At 33.0% G+C, this 9,087-nt stretch overlaps 1 long non-coding RNA gene and 1 other non-coding gene across 2 annotated transcripts; both read left to right on the top strand.

Moving 5' to 3' along the window:
• The first annotated feature begins 2,107 nt into the window (after positions 1–2,107).
• LOC139197439 (uncharacterized) lies at positions 2,108–3,710 on the top strand. Its single transcript, XR_011582858.1, has 2 exons — positions 2,108–3,153; positions 3,249–3,710. It is a non-coding gene; the product is annotated as an uncharacterized lncRNA (long non-coding RNA).
• MIR160C (microRNA MIR160c) lies at positions 2,843–2,930 on the top strand. The gene has a single exon (NR_120872.1). It is a non-coding gene; the product is annotated as a microRNA MIR160c (primary transcript).
• Positions 3,711–9,087: the final 5,377 nt, after the last annotated feature.

Below are 9,087 nucleotides of genomic sequence, written 5' to 3'. Positions count from 1 at the left end.
TGAGGGCCAAGGATTAGTTACTTGCCCATTAAGTATTTGAGTTTGTCTAGGATTTCTTTTAGGGTTTTAGTCTAGGGTTTGTTTTAGTCTTTCTATATATAAGGACCTCTTTGTAGTTGGTATTTTCATCTATCAATAAACATGTTTTTTTCCGGTATAATATTCAACTTCTTCATCATCCAACTCAGAAATCCACACACACAGACGCAGAGGCACTCACACTTCTCTCTCTCTCCACATCTCTACAGTTCGTCTACGAACAAAAGAAGGGCATGTCCTGCAAAGGTGGAAGTGTTTCTTCACTGCTAAGGGATGTGCCTTGGAAGGCGTCAAACATCAAACCCATCCCCAAAATTTATGCCCTCTCCAAGGTTAGTTTTCTCCCAAACTTTACCCTCATTCTACTCTAATACATTGTTCTTTTCGTGTTTTCTCATCTAGGTCGCCATACAATTGTGTAATTTTGCAGCACCTGAATCCTTTAGGTCGAAGTGGGTTGGCCATGGAAGCTATAGTGGAATCCGTCGGATCGAAATGCATGGTTTCGGGACAAGTTGCACACATCAAATTACTTTTCCATTGCAAGATAAAACTCATTGGATGAAACAACTTTATGAATCAAAGATTTATTTCATGATTCTATCTACCCTTAGATTAATCTAAGAGTCTTAAAAAAAAAAAGGGCTTTTTAGCCAAAATGATATCTGAGATTGATATAAATCCTCACTTTAATGCATGAGATTTGAAATAGATAGAAGTGATCCTTAAGTTTGTTTACTATATCAATCATTTTGGTACTTTCATGAAAATTTTGTTAAATATGACCAAAATAACAAAAATACCCTCAATTAATAAACAATGAGCCAAAATGATTTGACAAAAATTAAAGGTATTTATGTCATTTTATCCTCGTTTAATAGAGACTTTTCATAGAATGATCAAAATAATTGATGATAGACAAACTCAGAGACCACTTCTATTGATTCTCAAATATGAACTACAAAAATGAGAAGTTTTGCCAATCTCAAAAACTATTTTGACTAAAAAGCCTAAATAAAATGATTCTCACATGGCCTCATTTTTAGGTCCTTAGCAGAGCATTACTCTTTGATTGACTATATATAGATTGATGGTTGTGCTCCAAATTATTTATTTTATATATCTATAACATGTACATTATATTATATTATATTATAAAATAGATAATATTAAAAGGGTAATTCTAAGTGGAGCACTACTTGGCTCCACATGATTATGTAGCAAATTCTCCTTAAAGTAGTTCGTGTTTGGTTTATAGAATTTCGTGTTTATAATCAAAATCATTCGTATTATAAATTATTATGCAAAAGATTAATTAAAGGTATGATTGTTTAATCAATTAGTTGTAGCAAATAGATAGAATACTCGTAATATTTTACCGGTGTCGACCATCTATTTTTATACATTTTAGTGACTAAACAATATTATATTTTATCAAATTTTTTACTGTAATAATTTTTACATTGTAATTTATAATACGAATAGTTCTGATCATAAACATAAATTTTGGTACAAGGATACTTCTTCAAAACCTTTAGCCCAATATTGTTCTTCAAAGTGTGACTTGGGATGTAACCTGTATGGACACTAGACAGAAGTAAAGGTCGAATTAAGTAAAGCCAGCAACATGTCATGGATTATTCTAATTTTAATATCTAAAAAAAGGTGAGGTTAAGTACAAATCTCTGTTGGTGAAGCAAAATAGTGTTATATAATGAAATTTAGTAATAAAATATGTGTGAAGGGTATGAAAAAGGAGAAAGGAAAAAGGAAAAAGGAATATAAAGATTAAAGAGGTGATGGTACAAAAAGAAAAAGATGGTAAAATTATGGTATTCTTTCCTTTTTCTCTTTTAGGTGACTTTATCTTTTTTTATTTAAAAAGGAAATGAAAGTAGGGAGAGGGATGGAAGGAATCCATGTCTTCCAAGCACTCCCAGACAAAGTGAGCTTCAGAGAAGAGAAAAGCAAAGTTTGCTTTACGACCCAGAAAAGGAGATTTCAAACAGCATAAGGCCTGGCTTAGGAAATTGCGTGGTTATTAATTAACCCAACCCACAAACAAACCATATTTTCTCTCTCTCTTGGTCTCATCTCTTTGTTGCTCTCTCCTGGTTGGCTTGGTGCCTATATTTAGAGGGCAATAGCTGGGGGTACAACTCCAACCCCACATTCTCCTCCTTTCACTCTGAAAATCCCACACACACAAGAAAAGAAGAAAAAGAAAACCCCACAAAATATTAGGCTATACCCCTTTAAATCCCTAAGTTTAACCCTCTGGTTTGCTTGTTTTATGCCAATTCAAATGGGTCTTCCTCTATGGCTGTGGGGCTTTGAAACTCCATTTTGATTATGACCCAGTTCCCATCATTATCCCATTTTTCGCTCCACCCTTCTCTCTCCTCAATATATGACCCTCTCTCTCTCTCTCCCCCCACTATTGCAACCTCTCCTTGTCTTACCCTCTATAGCCATGGCAAAGCTTCTCCGATCTAGCTTTCCCTACAAAATCTTTTTCACTCCAAGTCCATGCATAATTTGCTCTCCCTCAAAAACCCATGTCGCATACAAAATAACTCATTTTTATAGCATACATATGCATGGTATTCATATTCAAGGCGGGTAGGATGTTGGGTTAGCATTCGATTAGGTTTTAGGGTTGAATATTTTCTAAAAACCCTAGCCGGTAGATATGTAAGAAATACCTCATCAATTGACCCATGTAGGTTTTGTTAATTAGTGGCATATATTTTTAGCTAGCTAGCATGATTCACGCATGCATACATATGCATATATGTATAAATATGTGCCTGGCTCCCTGTATGCCATTTGCAGAGTCCCACCGAACAGCGATGGCCTCTGTGGATGGCGTATGAGGAGCCAAGCATATAAAACCCATGTCCATGCCTGTGTCTCTTCATCTTGTTCTATTTCTTCATCCTCTTTAATTTTGCAGATAGTTTCAAAGCCTTTTGTTTTTTCTCATTTCCAAAGATTTTAGCTAGAACTAGCTAGCTAGGGTATTATGGTCATGTTGGGTAATTATAATAATATTCCACAGCGGCAGCATTGTAATTTACAAAGTATGGAGGCTGATGTTTCTGATCAGAAGAGGTACTCTATCTTTTTCTCCCTTCTTCTTCATGTGGATGTTTTAGGGTTTTTATTCTCCATGTCTGTGATGAGATGAGATGCTTCTACTTTTGCAGAGAAAATAATTATGGCGCTTCTGTCATTTTACTGGTTGTCACATGTATTATTTTCCATGAGACTTTAATAATTTCACCATAACACATATAACGAGGGGCACTGGAAAAAAACAAACTGTGGCAAAAGCTTTGGCCCAAATTACGGTAAAATTAGAAGCTGGATCCGGTTAAAAAGAAGGTCGAAGCCTGACACAACATGGAAGTTACAATTACTTAGTTACAATGTTGCCCGTCAGATCAGATCAGAGTTACTCTCATGAGTCGTGACACATGACACCAAAATCCATCCATCTTGTTCCACGCTTGTCTCATGGATATTTCTCATGATCTCTGGTTAATAACCCCAAAAGGAGCTATAATAATTTGTTTTTTTTTTAATTTGTTTTCTCTGTGTTTTGTCTTTAAATTCGCTTACGTTTTGTTATCACAAGAGATTCATGAAGTTACATGATTATTTTCTAATTTCTAAGCTTAAACATTCTTTAAACAACAAGAAACTTTTTTATTTATTTATTTAATCCTGCAGATAAATCCCATTATTCCAATCTAGCTAGCTTCTGTTGAATAGATCATACGGTTTGTCTAACCATTCGGACAAAATTACATTTTAATTTCGACCGTTGGTTCATAAATCTATCACAAATTTAGGGTTTCCAAACTTTTTAGTTGTGGTCTTGGCGATTTGATTGTATAACGTTATCCATTATCAATTCTCTTTTTCGACAAAGAAAAAACATACAGTTTCAAGACAATTAGAGATTTTATTTCTTTGATTCTTTAAGACGACAAATCAAATGAGTTAAGATTAAGGAAAAGATACCCAAAAAAAAAGAAAAAAAGAAACCAAAAAATAGAAAAAACTTTGAAGAAACCAAAAAACTAAAAATAATATAACTAAATAGATATGTGATTGTTTTTTTTAACCCTAACCATTAGCGAAAAAACAAAGGAAATATTCTTTGCCGTTGGTTCTGTCTTTGGCTTTGGGATCGTCGGCAGTCTTCTTGAAAATCATTCTTTCTCTCTTCTCTTTCACTTTCTGTTTACTTTATTTGGTATTGAATTGTCATCGTGAAACGTTGTAGTCACTGTGATAGTCGTCGTCGTTTTTTGGCCCACACATACAGTTAACACAAGGTTTTGGATTCAGTTAACACCTTCGATATAGGGTTGAAGCAGGAAGCCATAAAAGTTGTTCAATTGCATCGGGATCGAGTTTAGTCAGTACTACACTTTGGGTTTAACCGGTTTAGTAATATGACTTTCTGATGTCCAAAGGATGTGGAGTGGCGACATAATTTAATCTTTTTATTTTGTTTCTGTTTAATAATTTTCAGGAATTGTCTTAGAGTTTGGTTTGATTTTTCTCTGTACAAGAGTTTGCTAGTTTGATTGCTTCTACAAGAGAGTGCATGACCTTGATTTTCTTTTTCATTTTGGTGTGCTAGCTACCTCTTTTGGATCTCTGTGTGAATAGTGGAGCTGTTTGACTTGCTGGATCTGCTTCATTTGGTGTTCTGAGATCATGGCGGTTATTAGGTGATGCGATCGACCCATAGATATCGTACTTCCTATCCTAATTTATGGTTGGAGATTTTGTTCTCACATGATCTCCTTGTAACATGAAGTTTAACAATTTTATTGATCTGTGGAATTGTGCGGTTCTTGATGAGTTCGGATAAGTGCTTGAAGTTTACTCATTGCTTTGCGATTAGTGATGCTTTATTGTAATAATTTTAGATATAGTTTGCAAGGACCCTTTCAGAATCCAGTTCTTCATGATATGTTTTTGTAATGCCATTTTATCAACGAATGAAATATCGTAATCTTCTTCTTAAAAAAATAGATACGTGATAAATTTTCTTTGATAGTTATTAAATTGGATCTAAAGACTCTTAAGTGGCTGTTTCTTCAATAATTAATGTGGAGTACTCTAGATTTTCCGATTATATACATAAGATTTTCCTAATTCCTAGACCATATGATCAGAATAATAATATCCCTTGTCCTGCATGCGCACAGTTAGCTAGTGGATCAGTGAGCTCATTTTCCCATCTGCGCTATACAATGAACGAATGTATAGAGGAGAAGTTAAGAGAATATAAGTTTAGGCTCATCTGCCTTGTATGTATCTAGCTACTCTCTCTATCTCACTCACTCTCTCTCTCTCTCTCTCTCAAAAGTTGTAAACCCAAAGAGTCACACAAGACACAAACATTGTACGACTGATCGGGGCTTGAAGAAAGAAATGTATGCATGTAGGATACAGGAAAAGCAAGAGTGTTTTCTGCAGCGGGGAGGATTATCATAATGCTATTAGCTGGGAATCTGGGAATCTCATACATACTACAATCACTGGTGACTGGACCACCTATCTCTCCTCCTCCCCTCTCTCTCTCGTGGATATATATAGCCTTAAGTGGGATGGGTTTTAATTTACTTTTAAAAAGGGAATAGTTATGGGGTTCACACCACATCGAACTTCAACGATTTGAACCGTTTATTTTTCAAGTTGTATCTCATAGATCATCTTTGCAAAACACTAACCAGATAATGAGGCATCCAATTGAGAAATTGACATATTTCATCGTGATAATTAATTGCACAAATGATTTCGAATTGGATTGAATTTTTTCAAAAATAATTTATAAATCAATATTTAAAAAATAATCAAATCGTTAAAGTACGACATGGAGTAAGTGCCACAACTAATCTCCATTCAAGGGACAAATATTTGACAAACATTTTTACACTTCCTTGTAGCATTTAGATTTTATAACATTCAACGGTCTAGATTAAGAGTGATGTGGAAAGTTTTAAAATTAAATGACTTGGATGATGATGTGGATTGTAACAAATAAAGAAAACACTGTAGCCTCCATCTAATAGGATAAAATTGAAAAAACCAATAATCAAACTTTGAACCTAGCATAAAAAAGTCAAAAAAATAAGAAAAACAAAAACATGAAAATACTGTAGCCTCCATCTCCCTCCCTGCAATGCCTTGGATGAATTCTCCTCTTTCATTTTATAAAAAATGAACCCTAATAAATAACAAAAAAGGAATGAGCAAAAGATTGATTGCCAAGAAATAATTCAACAAAGCCATGAGTTAATTAATGCATTTGTTTCCACTACTTATGGTGATTCCCCTTCAACTAGACCTATACTCTCGAGTAAAACACCAAATCTATTAAAAAAAATCTGAGAAAAGAACTACTTTCAGTCTACAATTGTAGAAGCAACACCGAAGGCAATACTGCAGATGATGGGTTTGGATGGATTAACCATCTTTCATGTTAAAAGTCATCTGTAGGTTCAAAGGAATCCATTAAAAAATTCTTTTTTTTTGTCCTTTTCTAAAGTGTGATTTATTTTCCTCTCTCCTTTTTAATTTTATTTTTAATTACCTTTCATATTTTATGCTTTTTGAATTTTATTTTTATGTTTAATATTAGTTAAAATCCACTTAAGCATTCATGTCATTTAATGAATGAATATGGACATTTGGATGTTTTGTAATCTAAAGATTTAAAAAAGTATAAAAATATTTGTCAAAATGTTTGTCCCTTGATCGTATCCTTATATATATAATTGGGTAGCATCTAACATACATCATAAGGTCAAAGAAGGTCAAGAAGAAAAAGGACATTTTGAGTGGACCACCGTGATGAGCTTCCATAGGCCTAGCAAACGGGTCATGTCTGTCGTGTTCGTGTCGTTTTCGTGTAACACCTATTATCTTATTGGGTCGTGTCATGTCACACCCGTTATCTTAACGGGTCCTTAACATGGGTAAAGTGACCCAACCCATTATGACCCGTTAAGAAAAATATATTTCTTTTCTTAAATTTGCACATACCACACATTGCCACATAAATATTACTTCAAAACATTAAAACACATTTGTCGTTTAAGTACTATATTTACACTCGAAAATAAGAGCCTAATAAAAAAAATAATACATACACTACTAATCTATTACAAATATTAAATGTGCAAGGATATGCAAAATGAAAGAGTTTTTGTTTTCAAGGTTGTGAAGCCTTTATCAAAAGTTTAAACCTTACCAATGGAACTCAAAGCTTGCATGTTATTCCTTTACAAAATCCTCAATTTACATCGATCATCATGAGGAAATTGTATTGCAACTTTGGCCTTCAAGGATGTATAATTATTATGGGAATTGTTATTAGCACTCCAAAAATTTCATTCTACACTCCAAACTTTCTATATTGGGAAAGAAAAATACAGTTGTGAGGAGTGTAAAATAAGATTTTTAGAGTGCTAATAACACTTCCCATTATTATAGTTTATTCATACTTTTATTAAGTATAGCATAAGATTTTGTGGTATCCACTAGTGTAAATATTTTAAATTGAAGATCAAATTTATTCATTGTATTCAATAGGGTCAAGGAGTGCAACTGTAAAAAATCATCAAAATCGGAGTTAAAATAACTGTTAAATCGTGATTTTTCGTTTTATAACCGCCGAAAAGTTTCATCCTGTTACTTGATCTTTGAATGTTTGTTTTTTGCAATTTTTGGCGTATGCGATCTCGAAGTATATACAAACATGTTTGACGGTTGGATTGTTGTAACTAGTTTCGTAGAATGCGTATCTCATCAAAACAATAGATTCACTAACACTTAAGAGTTTATTCATACTTACATTAAGTATAACATACACTAGTGTAGATATTTTAAATTGAAGATCAAATTCAATCATTGTATTCATATAGGGTCAAGGAGTGTAGCTGTAAAAAATAATCAAAATCGGAGTTAAAATAACCGTTAAATCATGATTTTTCATTTTATAACCGTCGAAAAGTTTCGTCCCGTTACTTGATCTCTGAATGTTTGTTTTTTGCAATTTTTGGTGTATGCGATCTCGAAGTATATACAAACATGTTTGACGGTTGGACCATTGAAACTAGTTTCGTAGAATGTGTATCTCATCAAAACAATAAATTCACTAATACTTAAGAGTTTATTCATACTTTCATTGAGTATAACATAAGATTTTGTGATATCCACTAGTGTAGATTTTTTAAATTGAAGATCGAATTCAATCATTGTATTCATATAGGGTCAAGGAGTGTAGCTGTAAAAAATCATCAAAATCAGAGTTAAAATAACTATTAAATCATGATTTTTCTTTTTATAACCGTCGAAAAGTTTTGTCCCGTTACTTGATCTTTGAATGTTTGTTTTTTTTCAATTTTTGGCGTCTGCGATCTCGAAGTATATACAAACATGTTTGACGGTTGGATCATTGAAACAAGTTTTGTAGAATGCGTATCCCATCAAAACAATAGATTCACTAACACTTAAGAGTTTATTCATACTTTCATTAAGTATAACATAAGATTTTGTGGTATCCACTAGTGTAAATATTTTAAATTGAAGATCGAATTCAATCATTATATTCATACAGGGTCAAGGAGTGTAGCTGTAAAAAATCATCAAAATCGGAGTTAAAATAACCGTTAAATCGTGATTTTTCTTTTATAACTGTCGAAAGGTTTTGTCTCGTTACTTGATCACTGAATGTTTGTTTTTTTTCAAATTTTGACGTATGCAATCTCAAAGCATATAAAAACAAGTTTGATGGTTGAATCGTTGAAACTAGTTTCGTAGGATGCGTATCCCATTAAAACGGTAGATTCACTACCACTTAGAGTTTATTTATACTTTCATTAAGTATAACATAAGATTTTGTGGTATCCACTATTGTAAATATTTTAAATTGAAGATCAAATTCATTCATTGTATTCATATAGGATTAAGGAGTGTAGATATAAAAAATAATCAAAATCGGAGTTAAAATAACCGTTA

Source organism: Malus domestica, chromosome 07, assembly GCF_042453785.1.
Source record: "Malus domestica chromosome 07, GDT2T_hap1".
NCBI lineage: Eukaryota > Viridiplantae > Streptophyta > Magnoliopsida > Rosales > Rosaceae > Malus > Malus domestica.
The sequence above is the reverse complement of the archived record's forward strand: the minus strand, read 5'-3'. Positions and strand labels throughout refer to the sequence as shown.